The sequence below is a fragment of the Loxodonta africana genome, chromosome 8 (assembly GCF_030014295.1).
Source record: "Loxodonta africana isolate mLoxAfr1 chromosome 8, mLoxAfr1.hap2, whole genome shotgun sequence".
Lineage (NCBI taxonomy): Eukaryota > Metazoa > Chordata > Mammalia > Proboscidea > Elephantidae > Loxodonta > Loxodonta africana.
In genome coordinates, this window is record NC_087349.1 from 79,315,763 (window position 1) to 79,340,286 (window position 24,524).

At 38.1% G+C, this 24,524-nt stretch overlaps 1 protein-coding gene across 1 annotated transcript in view; it reads left to right on the top strand.

The window, feature by feature from the left end:
* The window catches only part of HDAC9 (histone deacetylase 9), a 794,698-nt gene that overhangs the window by 543,141 nt on the left and 227,033 nt on the right, over nt 1-24,524 (top strand). The gene's annotated exons all lie outside the window — the stretch shown is intronic.

Here is a 24,524-nt window from a genome sequence, read left to right on the forward strand (position 1 = left end):
ATACAGTTAAGTTTAAGACTGTTTCTTAATACAGATTATGCTAGACTTCAGGGCTAGTTACATAATTTGCAGGATCCAGTGCCAAATGAAAATGAACAAAAATTAGTGTCTGTATTTTTAAAATTTATTGTTCAAAAATTATGAAAAATTTCAAGATGGTGATGACAAAGAATTAGACCAAGTGCAAGGCCATTCTAAGTGTAAGGTCCTTTGGGACCACACAGATCCCATGCCCATGAAGCCAACTTTGCTGTGCTTTCATACAGCTGAAGAAAAGATAATACTAGAGGGCTTAACACAGTTTTGCAGTAGAATTCATTTGTAATAGAGTCACACTAAGTATGCACATATGTTATATTTCTGTTGAAAATGGCATAAACTTCACAAGGTGCTTTGCATTGTGGGTATATTTTTTGTGAATCCCCAGAGACCATTTTTATCTTCAACAATTAACAAGGCCTTTCTGACCAAAGATATTTATACCTCATTTCAAGGGCAAATTTGCTCGAATTCAGCATCATATGAAAAAAGTCTACATTTTTGTGGATAATTAGAACATACCTCATACCCTGCAATCTATTTAAAGTTAACCCTTACCAGAAACAAACCACTATCCTGTGGAACTAGGTGTGAAGTCATGTTCCCACTCCACCAAATTTACGACAACGTAGTTCTAGGTCAGGTTTCCAAGGACTAAGGAATTTCAGTCGATTAGGTTATTTGGCTGTTGCAGGGAAGGGACAAACCTAGCTCTGTATGTATCATGTTTTAGGTACTTTTTTGCTGTAACTAGATTTTATGCAGTTAAATCCCATATATTTTTAGTTCCTTCTGTCATTTTAATGATGCTAGTTTTAGCATGTAGTATCTTTTCTATTTCTTCATCTGTGATTCTGCACCTTCTGAAAATAATGGCAACTACAACCAATATCTGTTCGGACTTTACAGTTTACAAACATGCAGCTGAGTTTCATAACGATGCTGCCTTGGTTATCCAGTGCTGCCGTAACAGAAATACCACAAGTGGATGGCTTTAACAAGGAGAAATTTATTTTCCCACAGTTTAGTAGGTTACAAGTCCAAATTGAGGGCGTCGGCTCCAGGGGAACGCTTTCTCTCTCTGTCGACTCTGGAGGAAGGTCCTTGTCCTTAATATTCCCCTGGTCAAGGAGCTTCTCAGGCTCAGGACCCTGTGTCCAAAGGACGCGCTCTGCTCCTGGTGCTGCTTTCTTGGTGGTATGAGGTCCCCAACTCTGCGCTTGCTACCTAATACAAATATGTAGCCACACCCCAGGGAAACTCCCTTTACATTGGATCAGGGAGGTGAGCTGAGTAAGAGTGGTGTTACAATCCCACCCTAATCCTCTTAACATAAATTACAATCACAAAAAGGTGGATAACCACACAATACTGGGAATCATGGCCTAACCAAGCTGATACACACATTTTTCGGGGGTGGGGGGGGACTTAATTCAATTCATGACAGATGCTTTAAAAGTAGTCTGCTGTTTCAAAGATGAGAGACAGAGGCTCAGAGAAGTGGAATTATTTTCCTGAAGTCACACAGTATGGGATGAAAGGCTGAAAATATGCTGTTAACATGCAAATCTGTGCAGCCCCTGGAGACATAGCAGTGCAGCAGTGTGACTAATGGAGCCTGGCCCTCTTTCTGGCAGCTCACTAGTGGATGGGGTTTGCTTTTTGACTTCCAGCACAGGATGATCAGCACCCTACATTAATCCTTGCTTATTCTTAGCAAGGGAAACCCTGGTGGCGTAGAGCTAAGCCTGCCAACCACAAGGTCAGCAGTTTGAATACACCACGTGCTCCTTGGAAACCCTATGGGGCAGCTCTACTCTGTCCTGAGTCAGAATTAACTCGATGGCAACAGGTTTGGGGTTTTTGTTGGTATTTTTAGCAAAACTCCTGTGAAGTTAGGAGCTGGTAAAGTCATTCTAGAAAGCAGAGGAATAAACTGCCTTTAACATGAGTTTCATTGGCTTTTGTTCTTATTTTCTAGCATCCCAAGTAGACATTTTAAGGGACTGACTGAGTACCTGCAAATGAGTCAGAGAAAGAAACAAAGCTAAGCACTAGTTAGTGAATACACTGATGGGAAGGAAGTTAAAGTTGTTAAAAAAGTGGTGGTCATCAAACTTCCACTCCTTTACAAATATATTTAATTCATGGCCCAGAACTGAGTTGAGGACCACTCCCTGGGACACATCTCCCAAGTCTGACCTGGATAAAATCCCTAACTCACTATCCTTTGAACGTAAAGTGCCTCTTCTCAACTGCTCTAAACACATATGAAAGTAACTTCTTATCCTTTATCCAGAGCTGCTGACATAAGTTCTTAGACGTGCCTAAGGACTAGTGACGATTGCTGCTGGCCTGATGTGTTTAACACAAACCAGAGTGGATGTCACAGAATGTTGTTGTTAGCTGCCATGGAGTTTAGTCTGACTCATGCTGACCTTATGTGCTACAGAACCAAATGTTGTCTGGTCCTGCGTCATCCTCACAATTGCCAACTTGTTTGAGTCTATCATTGTGGTTATTGTGAGAATCCATCTCATCCTCATTGGCCCTTTACTTCACCAAGCATGATGTCCTCTTCTAGTGATCGATCCCTCCTAGAGACATATCCAAAGCAAGTGAGTCAGACAACATTCTGTTGGGATCCATAAGGCTGTTTTTTTTTTTTTGGACTAATTTTCAGAAGTAGATCACCATTTCTTTCTTCCTAGTCTGTCTTAGTCTGGAAGCTCTGTTGAAACCTGTGCACCAGCGGGTGACCCTGATGGTATTTGAAATTCTGGTGGTGTAGCTTTCAGCATCATAGCAACACTCAAGCCACCACAGTACACAAACTGGTAGACAAGTGTCATAGGACAAGCTCTCAATAATGCTCCCCTCCCCGCCCCAATACTGGATGGTGGAAGTAGTGGTGATAGTTAAGCCTAACTTAATCAAGCAGACAAAGGAGCAGGAGGATAACTGGATTAGTTAATTCTATCAGTGCTGGAAAAGGTTGGAGAGAGGGACCTCAGTTTATGAAAACAGGTCTATAGATCTTTTGGTAGTGTTTATTTAGGTCCAGGTGAATGTGAATGTGTATGCGTGTGTGTGTGTGTGTGTGTGTGTACAAGTTCACACTTGCTGATGCTCTAGAGAAGTAGATTCATTCAGTCTTTTTATTTTTTTGTAGGAACCAAATTGTGTTCTTAAGGCACTCAGGAGCCATTTCATCCCCTCATATTTTTACTTTTGATACAAGTCCTAGGAGAAAATTGGGGTCCTCTGGATTTGAGCCAGTCTAAATTTTCACCTCCAGGAGAGTCCTAGGCATATTAAGCATACAGAAAATACCCAGTATGCACTAGAAGTGGCCTAACTTGGTAATGTGGAGTGTACCCTGGAGAGCTTAGAAACCACTGAAATTGCTTTTGTCTTAAGACACTCTTATGGTTCAGATTATCTAGGATGGGCCCATTGGTTTCAATTCCAAAATAATCAATTCTCTCCAATATTTAAAGTAAACTCGGGTTACTGAGAATGTATACCTTCCATCTGAGATGGGTTTACTATGTACCTACTGAATGCTGATTAATTGGCTTTTGTAGAGACTATCTGGGTCGTTATGAAATCAGGAAATCTCTACTTCTTATTCAGTTTTCCCCGAAAATTGCATAAAATTGATAGTGTTGGCCAAGGGGCTTTTCATGATCAATTGACTAATGGCATTTAAGGGGCTTTAAAGTACTCTCCAGAATTGTGTTTTGAGCAACAATCACAAGGTTTCCAAATTCCTTTGTGTTTGGTTCTCGTTTTGTTTAGTTACTACTGCATGACTCATTTCTGATTACTGTGTGATTACATTACAAGAAAATGCACCAGTTGAAAAGAACATTTTAACAAGTTCCAGGACTTGGTCATCGCAAAGTGAAACAGATAATTAAGGGGCTCGGGGAAACAAAACCCAGTGCAGGACCACTTTACTTTTCACTCCTCAGGGTACAGCACTAAAAATAGTGATCATTTTCCTGTCCATCTGACCCACTGCTGCTGTGTGAAGAAATCTTGAAGTCATTTCTCAGCCTTATTTTTCCCTTTTCACTCGATAGGCCACAAAAAAAAAAAAAAAAAAAAAAAACCCACAAAAGCAAGGACGAGCAGGCTTTTATGATAATGTCGTCATCAGTTCCCAGCTTCAAACGTTTCTGCGGCTTTTGAGTTGTCATTTATAACTTGGAACTGAATCGACCCATAATTCCCCTGATACACTTAGAGAAATTGATAACAGACTCTGCGCTTCTTTATGGCTCGGCGGAGGCACCTCCAATCACATCAGTATTGGCAGGCAATATTATTTTTTGACATGGTTGTAAAAGTATAAAGGGGCTTATGGCATTTGTTTAGATGAGGAATGGGCTCTCAAGCTGTGCTGGGGTTTACGAGACCAGATTAGTGAGAAGCAAAGGGAATATGATGTTTGCAAACAGGATATGATTTTATATAAGTTTGGGTTTCTTGCTCTGTTCCCTGGGGAAAGCCCTGCAGACAGCAGAGAATTCCTCTTTTATTCCACAACAGACAAGTTTCTAGTGCCAAAAGGCAGGAAAATAAACCTGGTCAATGGGCAGCGTCAGACCCTTGATTGGAAGAGGAAGAGTTGGGGAAAAGACAGAGCAATTCCTTGGAAGGAATGAGCAATTGCAGAGCGCAGGCAGAATCTTGGCCTGCCTAACTGGCCAAAGATGTGCCAAGAATGAGGCTCTGTGATGCTCAACCAAGTCACCTTCTCCAGCAGCAACTCAATGAATCTGTGAGCACAAAGCCAGCTTTTTATCATAAACTTTTACTCTGTCCATATTCTGTTTGATTACACCTAGATCTGACACATCGTAGGGGCTAGGGATGCCATTTCTATGAGCTCGGGAGGGAGGTAGGGGGAGAAGGATTAGGTGACTGTGGGTAGGTAATTTAAGTCTCATTTCAATTGCTCTGAGGTTTTCTGCAGACATTTCAGCTATTTAGTAGGGCTGATATATAAAGGAGGCAGGTTTGGGTGAAGAGCCTTGAAGTTTTTTTTTTTTTTTTTTTTCATTCTGTCAGAATTAAAATGTAAGCTCTCATTTCTGAAGTTGAGAGATCCCTGGTGGTGAAATGGTTAAGCAGTCAGCTGCTAACTGAAAGGACAATGGTTAGAACCCACCAGCAGCTATGCTCAAGAAAAGACCTGACAATCTGCTCCCATAAAGATTTCAGCCTAGAAAACCCTATGGGCCAGTTCTGCTCTGTCAAATGGGGTCGCGATGAGTCAGAATTGACTCGATGGCATACAACAACTACGCACACACACACATACACACAAAGACAGAAAGAGGGAGAGAGAGAGAGAAGAAAATTCTGTATATTAGACCTGCATTTTTTTTCCCATTTGTTGCACCACATTGGCCACCCATATTTATTCTTCTACAGAACAGTAAAACAAAATTCCAGTGGGAAGCCTTTCAAAGGACTGCCCTGTCTTTTTCTTTCTATTAGATTTTAAAATATAGTAATTACTTTTATTTGATGATCAAATCTGTGGGCATGTAGTTAAATGCAATAGGAAAACAAACAAACAGTTGCCATCAAGTTGATTCCAGCTCATGGCGATGCCATGTGTGTCAGAGTAGAAATGTGCTTCATAGAGTTTTCGATGGCTTTTTATTTTTCAGAAGTAGATCACCAAGCCTTTCTTCCAAAGGGTCTTTGGGCGGACTTGAACCTTCAACCTTTCAGATAGCTTCTGAGGTGTTTAACCATTGCACCACTGAGGAATCAAATGTAATAGGAAGATTCGGTTAATACATTTTACTGTTGCTATTTAGGGTAACCTTCTAAATCTTCTAAAACATTACTTTAGAAGGTATAAGATATGCTATGGGATGAGAAGTGAGGGGCAAGAAGAAGATGTCTTGTTGTCTGTAACTAGGCAAGGTGCAGGAATGCAAAGACTAATGAGATGAGGCCCCTGTTCTTAGTTGTTCAGGGCCTATCCATTGGGTTGATTTGGATAAGTGTTGTGCTATAGGAACATAGAAGAGGGGCTTCCAAAACAGAAAAGAAAGGAAAGAGGGTATGGGAGGGTTCTTGAAGCAGCCAGAAACTAAATCTTCAAGAATAATTAGTAATGAGTGTAAATAATTATGTAAGTTTTTGAGTGTGCGTTTGTGTGTGTATGGGTGTGGGTGTGGGCTGGGGGGAGTTGGCCAACTATATAGGTCATAATGGCAAATATATTTTTGGCAGTTTTGCCAAGCTGTTGCCAATTAGTAGGGGATTAAAAAAAAAAAAAAAACCTAATATTTATACCAAAATTTTGGATGTCTCTGAGGTTGTGATACTGACTTGCGAACCCCTTCCTTTTATCTTAAGTAGCTGTAGGCGTCATGGCATTTCTGAGGCTCATTTGGCATTTCTGAGGCTCATTTATCCTGAGTAGGCACAGTGCCTTTTGTTTCCTCAGTAGAAAGAGGAGGGGTGGCATCTGTTTCTCACATACAGTAATCAGGGTAATGCTGATTTCCCTCACATTAAAGTTCAGCTCAAACCTGGCTTGCAATCAGTGCTTCATTTCCTCTACTGTTGCTATCGAAGATGCCTCCAGTCCTCTTCCCTCGGGCACAATCAAAGTATCCGCGCTGATTTGAAGTCTCTCTTCCCCAGCTCCCCTTTCTAATTGTACAGTGAAACCTGTGAGAGCAGGACTTGACAGGACTGCTTTGTTTTTCCAGGTCTCTCAAGTATTTGACAGGGCATAGTGTTAACCACTTTTCTATCGCTATTAGTGGCAAATATTTGAGTTTTCCTTCTCTGACAGGTTCCGGCCTTACATAGGTTCTGGCTTTCACAGGTTTTACTATATTTGGATTTCCATTAGTTTAGTTTTAAACTTGATGCAAATGGTACTAGTGGGAACACCTTGAGGCACCTAGAAAAAGTAAAACCGATAAGACGCTTTAATGAAATTGTTTGGGAATTTTGTTTCATGCTGTTGATTTTACGTAAAGATCTTGTTGCCCCAGACTTGGAACATACAGTAAGGCAAGCCAGGGAATTCCTCCTAAATGACAAAGGAAGTTTTTAGTATTGCATAGAGTATGGTAATTGTGTATATTCAGTAATATTTGTTGGGGTGTAGACAACACTCCCCACCAAGATAAACATATATAAATGACTGTTTACTACCAAATGTGAAATTGTATAGACTCAGTAAGTGTCTGATGTCAATTGCAGGAAAGAGGAAAATTAGAAATGAAAACCTTAACTTCCTCCTTAATTCACTCAGCTGTAGCATCCCAACTGCGATTAACTTCTTTTGATTGCTTTGACATTATGGCTAAGCAAAACAGGATGCATTTTGAAATAAGAATACTTCATTTTTTAAAATTTAATGTAAACACAGATATAACAAAGTTGTCAAAATGAGACAGCAAAATATGCTGTTGTCTTCTGTTGTCAAAATGAGATAGCCCAAAAATGCATCATCAAGTTTTGTGTGTGTGTTTGTTACGTACCTGGGGCCACACCACCTGTAATACACATATCTTTAACTGTGTAGGCCACAGTAATGTCAACAGCAGGGAAGCAGACTTATCCATTCTTATAATTTCTTGTTCTGCGATTTTCCTCTGTTCTCTCATAATTTTCTCTACTTTCCTAAATGCTGTGGTTATAAACATTCCAACAAGAAGAGATTGAGCCTTGGCCTCTGTAGTTGCTAAAGGTAGAAGGATTTAGGAACTTTAAGTTTCCGTCTAACTCAGGAAATTTACAACTCTATGAAATAAAAACACTGAGAAGTAATTGATAATACTTGAATAAATTTGAATGTATGATCGTCTACTGATTTCCATGGCAGACAGTCAAGAAACATAAGGCCTTAAAAGTGAATGAGGGTACTTAGGAAAAAAGGAATTTCACGACACCTTCCATGTTGTACAGCCCAAAATGCAGATAAATCTAGATCCAACTCAGCTTTTCATGTTGGTGTGAAAAAACTGCACTTTTATTTGTTTGTTATCTTTCTACTCTGGATTGTTCCAGAAGCTCCAAATATTCATCCCAATGACAATCTCATTTCTACTACTGATGTATCATTAATATGTCTTGGTGAAGTATTTTGGCAGAAAAGTAAAGCATAACTTCTACATTCTCAAACAATATATTGTTTTTCTTTCAGTGCTCAACTGAATTGGTTTACGGAATTCTTGGGCTATCGGCAGGCAGTCCACAGATAGGAGTCCCTAGGATTTGAACACTTCAAATCAAGAATAGAACCCCATACTTCTGACTGCTAGACCAGCAACATTATTAACATAGTGAAATATCTTTTTTAAAGTATAAAATCTTAAGCGAAATAAAGAAATAAAAAATCTAAACAATATCATAGCAACAAAGCATTATAGAGTCATTTTATGACAATTAAAAAGACTAACATATTTGAGAATTATATGTATTCAGAATAATTTGGTTAAATTATTCTATTATCATTCTGTTACTCAGAATATCAATTATTCTAAATAATATGATCTATATATATATTTTTTTTATATGGACTAAGGAAACCCTGGTCGCATAGTGGTTAAGTGCTACGGCTGCTAACCAAAGGGTTAAGCAGTTCGAATCCATCAGGTGCTCCTTGGAAACTCTATGGGGCAGTTCTACTCTGTCCTTTAGGGTTGCTATGAGTCGGAATCAACTTGACAGCACTGGGTTTGGTTTGGTTTTTGAATATGGACTAATTAATACTTACTGTGGATACATGGAAACCCTAGTGGCATAGTGATTAAGAGCTATGGCTACTAACTAAAAGGTCAGCAGTTCAAATCCACCAGCCGCTCCTTGGAAACTCTATAGGGCAGTTCTACTCTATCTTGTAGGATCGCTATGAGTTGGGATCGACTCAATGGCAATGGGCTTGTTTTTTATTTGGTTTATGGATACATGTAGATCTGCTTTATGACTATCTGTAAAGACTTCTCAAAATGATTTTATTGCGTTGTGAAAGGTGGCCAAAGAAACAACAAACCAAGGCCTACAATTAGTAAAATTATTTGCTGCTAAAGAGATGTTTTAGTTATTATTAATCTATGGTCTCATTTAGACACTTCAATATTCATTCATTTATTAAAGAAAAATGTCTTGAGAACTCCATAAGTACTAAGCACAGTGTAACATCTAGCCTCATGTTTTTTTCTTTTTTTATGTTCTTTCCTTTTTAGTTCTCACCCATCTCTTATTATACTTATCACTTAGATTCTATGTTAATCTTCCTCTATTCCTACTCACCAACCCTGGTGGGAAAAACCTGTGAGATCACAGGAATATGGACAAAAGGTAATTGGAATATCTGGACTCCTGGTTGAACAAAATCCACAATCATTTTCCTACTGAAATATTTCCACAAGTTAGCCTTCTTGTGTCCATGTTCTTTGATGAAGGCATCAAATCCTCATTCTGAGAACTAGGCAGTGCAGCATCCAGCATTGGTCTAACATTCCATTAATTGTTATTGTTGCTCTTGTATGCCATCGTGTCAGTTCGACTCATAACAACACTATTTGGCACAGTCAAACTGCCCCATAGGATTTCCAGGTCTTTTCCCCTGTGGAGATGCTGTTGAATTCGAACCACAGACCTTTTGGTTAGCGGCCAAGTGCCTAACTATTGCACAACCAGGGTTCCTTCATTCCATTAAAAACAGGTACTAAAGAAGTAAAAAAAAAACCAGTACAAATTGTTGGAGACTCTTCTTTGTGCTTTTGGACTTACTATACTTACAGCTTCTGATGGCTACCACATCTTGGGGCAGAATTCATTCACTTATCTTTTCATTTGTTTATACTACTTTATGACTGTCTGTAAACAAATAGTTACTGAGTCATTGTTATATGTCAGGAACAGCAGATACAGCACTGACCAAAACTTAAAAAATTCTGTTCCGATGTAATTTATATTCTAGTGGGGAATGCAGATAAGTAAATATAAATAAGTTTAAGAGTGTGTGTGTGTGTGTGTGTGAGATAAATGTTATGGAAACAGAAAAGCAAGGAAGGGAGTATGGAGTCTGAGTTGGGGGGCACAACTGGTCATTGAGAAAGTGCTGCTTTTTGGAGATAAGAATTGACAGGTGAGGGATGAACTGGGAGTCTTGGCTTCTTGTGGTGACTAATTTAAACAGGAATATAGGGAATAAGTTCCATACTGAGGATCTAAGACATAGTGGTGGGGAAGCAATGAGAGTTTGGAGTCTGGGGACTTGCCAAGACTGCTCAGAGTTCTGGGGCCCCAACTTTGCTCCTGCCCAGGAAGATATGGACAGCTTGGGATAGGGTTGTTCTGTCCAGAGTATACAGAGATCCTGGCATCCCTTTTGACTCCTGGATTGAGCCATGCCCATGAAGGTCTGGAGGAGCTTGGGATGGGGCACTATTTGTTAGGATAGTCAGAGATCTGGGGCTTAATTGCAGGTCTGAGGCACTGAAACATCTGGGTGACTCCAGATATTAGCAACAGTCATGTGCTTTGGGCTTGCCGGTCCCTAGGGAAGTTATTTGGACATAATTTCCTATTTACGTTGTGCAGCTGCAAATTAGATACAGTACTCTAACACCTGCCCATTTTCAAGTATAATGAAAATGTCCTGACATTTGTGTGATATTTCCCAGTGCCTTTTAGCAGCTTCTTGTATGACATATATGCATTGTGGCCGCAGTTGACTCTGGCTGGTCCCTGCTGATTTATACCTGAGCTGTGAGATACACAGTAACTGATCCCATTAGGTTAGTACACGTACCAAAAGGTGGTAACGTCTCAGTTTCTACATAGCCCACTGTGTGTTGCATATGTGTAGTACAAGGAACACAGACTTTGGAGTCTAAAATCCAGGGCTACTTTTTACTATCATCTATCAGATTCTGATTCTCAGCATCCTCAATATTAAATAATACTAATCAATAAAAAAATTCAGCTAAATGACTTAGGACTTGCTGTAACCATCTAACTAGAATGCTAATCCTTCACATTGACCCTAATGGTGACCACAGGATTGACCTTAATGATGGGATTAGCAGTTAGGGAGAGTGACAGTAAAATGCTCCGGAATAGGCAGAGCCATGTTGTTGTTGTTGTTAGTTGCTGCTGAGTCCATTCTGACTCATGGTGACCCCATTCGTGCAGAATAGAACTGCTCCATTGGGTTTTCAAGGCTGTGACCTTTTGGAAGTAGATTGCCAGGCCTGTCTTCTGAGGTGCTTCTGGGTGACTTTTAACTGCCAACCTTTTGTCTAATAGTGGAGCGCTTTGTTTAAAACACACCCTATTGGCTTTCACAGAGCTGGGCTGATTTACAGCCTCACAGCAGAGAGCACCCATTCTTTATACACAGCTTCCTCTGATAGCCTACCTCATCTCTTTTAATCCTCACAGGAATCCTAAGAGTCTTACTACTAATGAGGTAACTGAGGCTTCCTCTTCTATAGAAAAAGAAACTGAGACTCAGAGACTCGTTTAAGTCACACAATTAGTAGGTGGTGAAATAGAGGTCCACCTGATTCCCAAGCTCTTAGTCACAATATTGTGCGTAAACAACTCACCCTAATTTCAACCTCATATAATTGACAATGTCCCTTTCCCGAATGAGAGTAGCCCTAGCCATAAGAAAGCACAATTGTTTCTTCTGCCATAAGAATTCTCTTTTTTATTGAAATTCCAATAAAGTATTAATATACTCAGACATCATTAATTTTGGGTAAATCCAATTATGTAACTGTACACAGCATTTCAACTCTAATTAGAACACTGAAAAATCTCTACTCTTGGGCCAAATCACTATGGAATGAATGAGAATCCGATTTTGCATACCTTCTGAGTCAGAGTTATTCTTATTAAGCTAATTGTGGTAAGAATGGGGCTCTAACATGCACTGCCTAGTTTATGAAAGTATTAGCATACTAAGAACTCTTCATTACATAGTATGTTCATCAGATTAAATGAAGAAGCAGTAGGAAAATACTGAAATGGTATCACTGGGCTCTGCTTTTAACTCAATCTTGGTAAGACTGACCAGTAGGTCATTGCAACTGTGAGTCTTAACAATAAGGATTCTCAGATTTCTTGACCAACCATGTAGCCCCAGGATTCCATATATTACTTGGCAAATCCATGAGTCCACCAGTATCTTAAGTGAGGATCCTTAGAGTCTCAGGTTGTAGCACTTTTGCCAGAACAAACATATTCCTCTACTTGTAAATAGCAAAGGGTTATTTTTTGGAAGATGAAGAGTGACTAGAAATTGCACATGCAAGGCCAGTAGATCTGCCAGAAAGCAGTCAGTCATACTGGTATGGGGTTTGTGGTAGAGCGTTAATGCACACGACATGCCCATTGTCTCTTTCCAGCTGCCACATTAATAGTTCACGCCTTCTTTCCATATGGAATATTGGTCACAGTATTCATCCATCATATCCATGGTTTTACGTGGAATCTGAAGGTCCTCACTGTAGCTGTTCTGTTTCTTTTTCATCTCACCATGACTAAAGAAGCTAAGGTGTGGGCATTATAACCTACAAGTGATCCCAAGGGAATAGACTGTCATTCATGTCTTTCTCCCTGTGCTGAACAAAAGAGAGAAAGCATGTGAGTTCACCCACCCATTGTCATCATAAATCCATCCTAGCCCCATTTCAAAGGCCTCGGGGTTTCAGCAGAACATCTAAAGTGAAATGAATGTGTACATTCAAAGAGTTGGCACGTTGTACCACATGGGAGAGTGGAAAACAGCCACTGTTACAGGCCTCAGAGAAGATTGAAGAAGACTACAATAAAGAGCACCATTGGTCCTCTTCTCAATATTCTAACTCTCACCATTATCCTACAGGAGGAAAAAAGTGACAGTCACTCAGCTTACAGATGACTTAAGAGGTTTTGAAGTACTGCTACCCAAGCTACTGTGGAACTAACTGCCTTTAAGTGATTTTATGGTTTTAGGAGATGCATTCTTCTGCCCAGCCCCAGAGTCAGAGAAAGCAGTAATGCAGAGTCTCTGTTAATTGTTATTTCGCTTATCTCTCTGAGCCTCGGTTTCTTCACCTGTAAAATTGGGATGGTCAGGCCTTCTTTATGAATGGGCAAATCATTTAGCATTTCTGGGCCTTAGTTCCTTCACCTATAAAGTGGAGGTGATAAATGAAATACACTTTATCCTCCTCTCTGGAGATCAAATACAGCTTTATTAGGTGGTAATAAAAAAAAATTTTTTTTTAATACTTTATCCAAATTTAAAACAGCTATTTATTTTTTCTTTTTAAGATTTTATTTTGTTTTTTGTTGTTTAGAATAAACACAGCAAAACATGCAAGAATTCAACTGTTTCTGCATGTACAATTCAGTGACATTGATTACATTCTTCAAGTTGTGAAACCATATTCATCCTCCTTTTCTGAGTTGTTCCTCACTCATTAACTTAAACTTACTGCTCCCTGAGGTTCCTACCTAATCTTTTGAGTTATTATTGTCAATTTGATCCCATATAGATAATTCCCAAAAGAGCATAATACTCAAGGCACACCTTTTTTTCTATTTAAGCTAAACTATTGTTTGATTTTAAGATGACTTTCAGTTTAAGGTTTAAAGATTATCTCAGGGGTTCATCCAGCCTCCATGACTCCAGAAAGTCTAGAGTCCATGGGAATTTGAAAACTTATTCTGCATTTTCCCCCTTCTGATCAGGATTCTTCTATGGAGTCTTTGATCAAAATGTTCAGTAATGGTAGCCAGGTGCGGTCCAGTTCTTCTGTCTCATGGCAATGGGGGCAGTTGTTCCTAGAGGCAGTTAGCCACACATTTCATATCCTCCTCCTATTCCTGACATTCCTTCTTCCTCTGTTGCTCCAGGTGAATAGAGACGAATTGTTGTGCCTTGGGTGGCAGCTTGTAAGCTTTTAAGACCCCAGGCACTACACCTCAAATTAAGAGTTGCAACAGAAGTTCTAAAGGTATTATTAGGCCACTTAACTGGGTGTCCCACGAAACCATGAGCCTAAACCTCCAAACCAAGGAACCAAATCCCATGAGGTGTTTGGTTGTACATAAGCAGCCTCAGCAGCTATTCTTTTTTTTTTTTTAAGTCATTGTAAATATATCTATCAAATAACTTTTTCCAATTCAATTTTTACAGGTGTATAACTTATTGACAGCAATTACAATAATTGACTCTGCAACCCTACCCTTAATTAATGTAATTTTTCCATCACCATTAACCCTCCTTTTCACCCCCCCTCCTGCCCCTGGTTAGCACTGATAAACTTTGTTTTCTAAAATAAAAAAACCAAACCCACTGCTGTCTAGTTGATTCCGACTCATAGCGACCCTATAGGGAGTAGAACTGCCTCATAGAGCTTCCAAGGAGCGCCTGGTGGATTTGAACTGTTGACCTCTCAGTTAGCAGTCGTAGCACTTAACCACTACACCACCAGAGTTTCCTTGTTCTCTATACATTTGCCTTTTCTTGCCTTTTTATATAAGTGAGGTCATACAATATTTGTCTTTTTGTGATTGGCTTATTTTGTTCAGCATAATGTCTTCAAGCTCCACCCATACTGTAGTAAGTGTCAAGACTTCTTTTCTCCTACTGGCTGAGCAGTTTTGCATTGTGTGTATGCCCCGTATTTTGTTTATCCATTCATCTGTTGATGGGCGTTTAGGTTCTTTCCACCGTTTCCACCTTTTGGCTATTGTGGATAGTGCTGCGGTGGACATTGGTGTACACTTCTCTTTTTGAGTCTGTGCTTTCAAGTCTTTTGGGTATATACCTAGGAGTGGAATTGCTGGGTCATATGGTAGTTGTATTTTTAGGTTTTTGAGAAACTGCCACACTGTTTTCTACAACGGCTGTACCATTTTGCATTCTGACCAACAATGGGTAGGGGTTCCAGTTTCCCCACATCCTTGCCAACATTTGCTATTCTCTGTTTTTTTAAATCTTAGCCATCCTATGGGAGTGAAATGGTATCTCATTGTGGTTTTGATTTGCATCTCTCTGATGACTAATGACGCTGAGCATCTTTTCATGAGTTTGGTAGCCATTTGAATGTCCTCTTTGGAGAAATATCTTTTCAGGTCCTCTGCCCGTTTTATGATTGAGTTGTCTTTTTGTTGTTAAGTTCTTGAAGTTTTATATATATTTTAGTTATTAGGTTCATGTCAGGTAAATGGTTTCCAAAGATATTCTCCTGGTTGTCAGCTTGTCTTTTCACTTGTTTGGTAAAATCTTTTGATGAACAAAAGTTTTAATTTTTCTGAGATCCCAGTTATTTATTTTGTCTTTTGCAATTTGTGCTTTTTTATTATATTAGATAGTCCATTGTTGAAAGCTAGACTTGATAGTATTATCCCTGCTTGTTCTTCTAAGCATTTTATGGTTTTGGTTTGTATATTAGGTCCTTAATCCATTTTGCACTTGTTTTTGTGTATGGTATGAGACATGTAGAAATCCGGTTTTCCCAGCACCATTTATTCAATAGATTCTTCTTCCCCCATTGAATAGACTTAGTGTCCTTGTCAAAAATTAGTTGACCATAGATGTGTGGGTTTATTTCTGGACTCTCAATTCTGTTTGGTTGGTTTATGTGCCTATTGTTACACCAGTACAAGGCTTGTTTTGATTACCGTAGCTGTATAATATGTTTTAAAATTAGGAAGTGTGAGTTCCCCTACTTTGTTTTTCTCTTTCAACATTGTTTCAGCTATTTGGAGCCTCTTGCCATTCCGTATAAAGTTGAGGATTGTTTTTTTCTATTTCTGTAAAGAAGGCTGTGGGAATTTTGGTGGAGATTGCATTGAATCTGTAGATCACTTTGGGTAGTATTGACATCTTAATAGTAAGTCTTCCAGTCCATGAACATAGAAAATCTTTCCATTTATTTAAGTCTTCTTTAATTTCTTTTAGCAGTGTTTTATATTTTTCATTGTCTAAGTCCTTCACGTCCCTGGTTAGATTTATTCCTAATTATTATATTTTCTGAAATGCTTTTGTAAAAGGAATTGTTTCCCTAATTTCCCTTTCAGATTTGTCATTGCTGGTATATAGAAACCCAACTGATTTTTGTTTGCTGACCTTGTACCCTGTAACTTTGCTAAATTCCTCTATTAGCTCTAAAAGTTTTCTTGTGGCCTCTCTGGGATTTGCTGTATATAGAATCATATCCTTCACAAATAGAGATAATTGTACTTCTTCTTTTTCAATCTGGATACCTCTAATTTCTTTTTCTTGTCTTACTGCTCTGGCTAGGACTTCTAATACAATATTGAACAAAAGTAGTGAGAAAGGGCACACTTGTTCCTGATTTCAAGGGGAAAGTCTCAGTTTTCTCCATTAAGTATAATGTTGGCTGTCGGCTTTTCATATATGTACTGAATCATCTTGAGGAATTTCCTTTCTATTCCAATATTCTCTAGGGTTTTCATCAAGAAAGGGTGTTGGATTTTATCAAATGCTTTTTCTGCATAGATAGAGATGATTATGTTGTTCTTTTCATTTTTTTCTATTAATGTGGTGTATTATGTTGATTGATTTTCTAATATTGAACCATCCCTGCATTCCTAGAATAAATCCCACTTGGTCGTATTGTATGCCTCTTTTAAAATGCTGTTGGATTTTGTTTGATAGCATTTTGTTGAAGATTTTTGCATCTATATTCATTAGATATATTGGTCTGTAGTTTTCTTTCTTGTGGTGTCTTTGTCTGGTTTGGATATCAGGGTATGCTTTTAATTAATTTTGCTTGAGAGATCAGCTAGCAGGCTCCCATTAGCTTGTCATTGGCGATCTGGTTAACTGTGTCTTAGACAGGTAGTCTAATAGTTGGACAAATAGTTACAGGACAGGGCAGTTTCTATAAGGGTAGGAGCGATCATTGACAAACAGAGGTCCAAAGTGCTGGGATCACCACAAATGCTGCTGGGTTCCAGGCCTGGGACAACAGTGCTGGCAAATAAGAGCTGTAAGTCTAGATATGGTTCTAACTGAAGAAAAGCAAATGGCTCTTGTCTATATTGTAGGACCTGGATTATATCTATATTGCAGGACCTGGATAGAGGAGGGATCTTTATATCACATTTTGTAATATTTTTAACCATAGTAAAACAAGAAATGTATCACTATAGTATTAATTTGTTCTCACTAATTAATTCATTCACTTGACAAAAATTTATTGAGCATCTATTAGATGTCAGAACCTGATGATGTAGTGGTAAAGACAGACACCCGTAGTTCCACCCTCATAGTACTTACACTAACTCTCGTGGTACGTCAGTAGGAAGAGATCTGTGGAACAAATGACATAGAAAATCTTTTTTAAGTTGATAGCCATGTCCGGGTGGACTTTGGTTTAAATCCCAGCTCTGCACCTCATCAACTATGTAACTTTGGTCAAGTTACTTAACCTCTCTAAAGCTTCAGTTTCCTTACTTGTAAATGTGACTAACAATACATTTATTAGGCTGTCATGAGGACTAAGTTAGGTAATGTTTGTAAAATGCTTAACATAGTGTGTAGCACTTAGGAGGTTCTCCATCTTGTCCCCCACATCCTTTTCTGATGCTAACCAATGATACTTACTGCATGCTTTCTTTGAGCAATAAGTTTGACTTTGCTACCTCTTCCACTGAATCTACTAAAATATTAGGCTTTTATTTTTCTGCATTATCCAAACTCCCACCTCCTCTGTCACCATCCCCAGAAACAAAATATCTACTGGAATCTTTGGACATAAGAGTGGAGGCTTGAGCATAGAAAAACACTGCACTTCTCAACACTTCTTCTCAAAACAAGCAAATAATACATGGATTTGCAGATGCCATTATATGCAACATGTAAAGCTCAAAGCAGAGTTAGTCAGAAAAACTAATGCTAAAATATTTTAGTAATTAAATCAAGCTAAAATTATTTCAGTGATTTAAAAACTTAGGTAATTTCTAACTTATTAAATCAAGATACTTTATGCAGGAATATTGATGCACAACAGATGATTCCTTAAAAAAAACTCCTCACCTGATGCAGTGCAAAAATCAAAAAGATATTTAATCTCTTTTACAGTTAAATTTGCAGACAACATGCCTACAATGGCACAGAATCGGTACTGTTATGAAAAACCTCAGTTTCTTTGTTGAGTCTGGTGTCTGTCAGTAGGTTTCTAGGGGCATCTTGATCATTATTTAAGCTTAAACTCAGTTATTCAGAAATGCCCTGTGGCCTTAGCAGTGGCATAGTGTAGCAGCAAAAGCTTACCAAAGTGCTCAGTGTTAGGTGAAGAGTTTTGTTTCCCAACTTTCAGGGCAAAATATTTAAGGCACCTGAGGAAGGATCATGTACCACGTTATCTATGTAGAGTGCATATGAAACCTGTTTTGTTAATGATCACAATACTATTATATTAACTCTGTGAATATTTCCAAAAGGAATCAATAAACTGCATTTCAGTTATACAAAGAAGGAGACGGTGCCTAAATTCCTTCTAAGTCATCCCCTTTCCCTTTTAAATACCATCGCATCCACTTTCAGGACAGGTAGCTTAATTTCTATCATGTGCGGCTTTTCAGAGCATTAGCTTTGTTTCGGGTGCCAATGATTGAGCTATGCTGAATGTGCTTGGAAGAGTCTGCAAAGGCCCGCATTCATTCAGGAAACTCCAGTTGAACTAGATCCATATGTTGCTCAAAAAAGAAAAAAAAAATGTAGCTTTCTGATTGGAGGGAGTTTCTGGCTTCCAGCATTATCACAGATGATTTTCTGTTCTTTGATGTGCTGCGGCATATAAAGTAATGTTAGAAACAAAACCCTGGAATTTTTTTTTTTTTCCGTTAGTTAACATTTACTGAGAGCTTGCTACTTCCAGTACTAGGTTGCACTATGTTACGTGTGCTGACTAATTTAATGCTGATAGTAACCCTATGCGGAAGACGATACAGTCTATGATATTTTTCATAGGGATTGGAGCTGTTAGCAAACTTGCCCAAGTTTGAACAGCTTGTATGTGGTGGAAGTGCTGGTTTTCAAGATCTCTAACTCCAAAGTCAAAATAAATAACGTGCTATTGTATTAAATGTCGATGATTCCCTTGTCATTGCCACCACCCCCCAAAATGGGATAAGATAGAGGAGACTGTTCAAAGGTTAGTTCTGTGGAATCGCTGTTAAAAAGCCTTTGAGGAAGCCTGACAATTTCTGCAAATCCTGAGGTTGTGGAAACCTCTAGGTACCAACTGTAGGTATACTGCTTGAGATAAATTATTGTAACCATTCTGTCTTGGTACAACTTATCTTGACAGGGATAATTCATTAATAAAACTCCTAACACAAATTTCTAGTTTTACCTCTTAGCTCCACCTATTCGTTCTACCCCTCTCCTCAAAGAGAGTTCTTCTCTGCGCAGCTTGGATGAGAAGTTCTTTCTCTATGAATTCAATGCTTCTCAGATTATCGTGTGGTGAAAGACAAGGTTTTGTTTATCTGTGTCTTATTTCCAATTTGTCAAAGAGTAATACTTTTGTAGGATGTAATAAAAATGAATTAAAAAAAGGAAATAAAAAAGATACACAAAATAAAATCCCCAGTGATTTATTATTATATTCAACAGACATAAATTTAAAACCAAAAAACCCACTGCCGTCGAGTCGATTCTGACTCATAGTGACCCTATAGAACAGAGTAGAAATGCCCCATAGAGTTTCCAAGGAGCACCTGGTGGATATGAACTGCTGACCTCTTGGTTAGCAGCCATAGGACTTAACCACTATGCCACCAGGGTTTCCAGACATAAATATACTCCACACAAATTGCTATAAAAGTTTCTAAATGTATATTTGTGTTTATCTTGTTGTGGACTGGAAATAAATACTCTCTGAGACATCCTTATTCTATGGGCCACATGTTGAATAGCAGTAATCTAGACCAGTGGTTCTTTATATGGTTGGATTTAGACCTGCCATCTTGCTAGTTTGTCTGTTTGTCCCATCTGGTTTTTGTTGCTGTTTTTCCTTTTTCTCTTTTTCTGCCTTCTTTTAGATTAAGTATTTTTAAAAATTATTTCATTTTATCTCCACTATTGGCTTTTTTTTTATTGGCTTATTAATTGAACATCTTTTTTTCATTTTTAGTAGTTTCCTGGGCATAATATTCATCTTTTATTTGTAACAGTCTGCCTTCAAATACATTTCAGGTGTAATGTAAGAAACTTAAAGAGGTATATTTGTAGTTCCTCCCTCCCATTCATTGTGTAATTATTGTCATACATTTGACTTTTACATGTGTTATAAACCCCAAAATACATTGTTTTTATTTTTGTTTTAGACAGCCAATTATCTTTTTCAAGGGGTTAAATATGAGAAAAAAATTATATATATTTACCTGCATGATTACCATTTGCATCACTCTTCATTTCTTTGTCATAAATCTGAGTTTTTATCCTGTATCATACTGTTTTTCCTGAATAACTTCCTCTATCAAAAAAATTTTTTTTTCTAGCTTTGATCTGATGATGATATGGTACTTTAGCTTTTGTCTGCATGAAAAAAATCCTTATTTTACCTTCATTAAAATATATTTTACTGTTATAGAATTCTATGTTGATATTTTCTTTTCTTTCAATACACTGAAGTCATTTTATTGTCTTGTAGCTTGAATAATCTCTGCTAAAAAATCTTTTATATTTCTTATCTTTGTTCCTTTCTATGTATGTGTCCCTTTTCTCTGGCTGCCTTCAAGATATTCTCTTGAATTTTTAGCAGTTTTACATATGATATGTCTAGGTATGCTTTTCTTGTTTGCATGATTGATGATTATGATGTGTCTAAGGTTTTCCTGTTTGTGTGATTAATTTTTTTTGTAGTATGCTTTGAGTTTCTTGGATCTTTGGTTACATTATTTAAAAAAAAATTCTCTGGTGTTATCTCTTCAATATTTCTTCTGCTTCATCCTCTCTGTCTCTCTGTCTTTCAAGTCTCTTATTACCTCTATTAGACTATTTGATATTGATCCATATTCTTACATTTCTGCTCTATTTTTATAACTCTTTATGTTTTTGCTTATTTTTATTGATTTTTCACTCATCTGTGTTGATTGTACTGTTGAACCTATTCAAGGAATTCTTTATCTCTGATAGCAGTTTATTTTTAGCATTTCCATTCGACTCTTCCTTATACAGTAAAACCTGTGAAAGCTGAAACCTGTATAAGGCAGAAACCTTTCAGAGAAGGAAAACTCAAATATTTTCCACTAATAGAGAGCAATAAAAAAGTGTTAAGACTGCACCCTGTAAAAGGCAGAAAACTTGCAAGACCTGGAAAAACAAGGCAGTCCTATTGAATTCCTGCTTTCACAGGTTTCATTGTATTTCCCATCTTTCTACTGAAATTCCGTATCTGTTCATTCATGGTGTTCAGCTTTTCCATTGGTGGCTTTACCATGTTAAATCACAGATATTTTAAAGTGCTTGTCTGGTAGTTCCAACATATGGGTCATCTCAGTCTTATTCTGTAGATTGTTTTATCTCCATATTGAAAAAACAATTTTGTTTTTTCCTGATTTTTAATGTGACTCTTTTATTTATTTATTTTTAATGCTAGACAGCATGCGTAGAATTATAGAGACTGAGGTAAATCACAGTGCTCTCTGGAAATGGGCAAGCTTCTCTGTGTAGGGTGTTCAGTCAATCTAGTCAGGAGTTGAGCTAGCTTGGAGTTTTCTTGTTACTGTTGTTACCTTTCATACATTTGTTGTTGTTAAGTGCAATCAGGTTGATTTAGACTCGTAGTGACATAGTCTTTAAATTTCTCTAGAACTATGCCTTCTACTGAGGGTAGGGGCTAGGGTACTGGAGAGATTTTCTCAGTGGTTCTGCTTCCTCCTCAACTATTAGCAAGCCCTACATGCCTGTGCCACAAGAGGCGTTCTCTCTTCATGTTCTTACCACTATCCATGTGGTAGAGTGCTTTTACTTATTAGTTACTACTAGACTTTTGGTGAGGGCGGGGGATGTTCCTTATTGCCATAGTTAAGTCTCAGTCTTAGGCAGGCTCTGTGTGTCCGGACCATTTCTTAACATTCCAACCTTCCTTCCTTTGGCAGCCAAACTGTACCTTATATCTGTGGTTGGGCTGGGTTTGAATTTCTCAGTGCTAGCTTGCCTCTACGTGGTATCAGTTTAGAGTACTAGATCCAAGATGACTACTTCCGCATGTTCCAGGTGTAGAGAATTTTTTCTTCAACTCTTCTACAGCAACAGAACTTAACCTATATGTGAGGGGCCAATGGTTTTCCTGCCGTCTCCAGTACGGCACAAGGGTTTTGCCTCTCTTGCAGCCCCAGAAGCAATAGATATTTGCCTGGGTCCTGAGGGCCAGAAAGTTTGCTACTCCTCCCCAAGGGACTGAAACTTTTGCTTTGTGGGAGAGAAGTTTTCAGGAAAGCTAGAAGGACTCTGTGCTTGTCCTCCAGCAGCCTCTATTACCTAGCCCTGCCTCTAGTTTTTCTCATGAGCACTCGGTGAAGGAATGTAGGAAACAACTCGAGAGTGACTGTGAATTCTCCTAAGTCTGGAGCTTCCAGCTATTTTAAACTGACAAGCTAACCCACACTTGACCTTTAACACTTTATTAACATTTCAGCTGATTTCTTCTTACTGGCTTATATGGAGGCCACTTCTCTCTCCCATGCTCTGGTGAAGGAGATTTGTGTCTGCCATTACTCCACGGAGAGGTGTATATATATATATATATATATATATATATATATATTTTAATTCAAGTTACTTGGCTACCTGTGACCTTCACTCTGTAATGTGCTAAAAAATTATGATTTCATAATTATCTGGCTTTTCACCTGTTATTAGGGTGAGAGTATCATTATTTGCAGCTTTCTAAGCCATAGGCAAAAGAACAAGTTTAGATCAATTACTCTTAAGTTATAGCCACAAACTCTTCGGGGACCATGAAGTTATTAATTATAAGACATCCTTGAGTTCATATATTTGCCAAGCATTGTCCATGAACCGAGTAAGTATTATGTATCACAAATATGTGGGCGACATTTTCAAATGCATGTAGGTGTTGCTGCAATTAATCTACTCAAAATTAATTTCGAATTGCTGAATTACTTATAATTTTTCATCACTGTATTTTCTCAAGTAAAAAATTTTAATGATATAATAAAACTCTCTGCAGGGTTTTAAATATTTTTAACATTTACTGGAAACATCATACTTCAAACCCTGAGCAGCCATGCTGTAATCTTATCCTCAGACAGAAGTTGGAATCCTTTATAGATACACCCACAGAACAGAGTAGTGACACTCTTCAAGTGCCTACCTTGAGAAATACTCTTGAGTTAAACTGTGATGAATGCACACAAGGAAGCTACCGAACTACTTTCTCTGAGACACTTTTTTGTCCTTCCTACTTTATAACCTAACTTTGTATGAAAAAGCCATTCTGGACTGCAGATATTAGGCATTGGCAAGCCAGTGGTTATATTGAAAACACAGGTTTGTTTTAGCCTGGCCAGGGATTTTTAAAAAATTGTCAGTATTTAAGGTTGAAAATTACACTTAAGAATACAGATTTATGGTTACTGATGAAACATTATACCCTCATTTCCTTATGACAAAAATTTTCTGGAGCTGTGTAGACATTGCCCGGTAAGACATGGCAGAGAAGCTCCAGTCAACCACAGATTCCACCAGAATGGGTCCTCCATTTACCTTGTGTTACATTCCATATACATTACCAGTTCAGCTTCTAGTGTCATCAACCATGTAACCATTATGTTTACTCTGATCTGCATTGCTTCTATATGCCAATCTCTCCAGGCTCTTTTTTGTACTCTGTCCCTGTCCATAGACTATACGTGGTCACAATATGTCTATCTTGGTCATCTATTCTTCTTAGCAACCAAAAAAAAAAAACAAAAACTTTACATCCTAGTGAGCATTTAAATTATTCTTGTCCCATATCTGAGGAAGAAGGGAGAAAGGTGGTTGTTGTTATTTTGGGAGAAGGTGGTTGTTGTTATTATTTCTTAAACTATAAATGACATGACAATATATATTATCCAGTGACAGATCTATTTATGGACCATTGACTTCCTTGGAGCACTGGTCATTTTTTTATACTTCATGTCATGATTTTATTTTTTTGTCCATTTTAATGTGATTGTTCTCACAGCGAATAATAGAAAGACGAAGTAGAAACTGAAGGATACCAGATACTTACCCAGAAGGTTTGTAGAAGCACAGAGCCTTCTGAACAATGAAGTATACTTGGGAAATGCCTTCATGTTCTTGCAAATTCTGAATCTGTCGTGGTTTCTTGTCATTTATATTCATGTTCCTAACTCACAGTAGAAAAAAGAAACTGTGAAAACAATGTTTTTTACAATGTTATTTTGAACTCTTGGCTGTTTGGAATCTATGTGTGGAG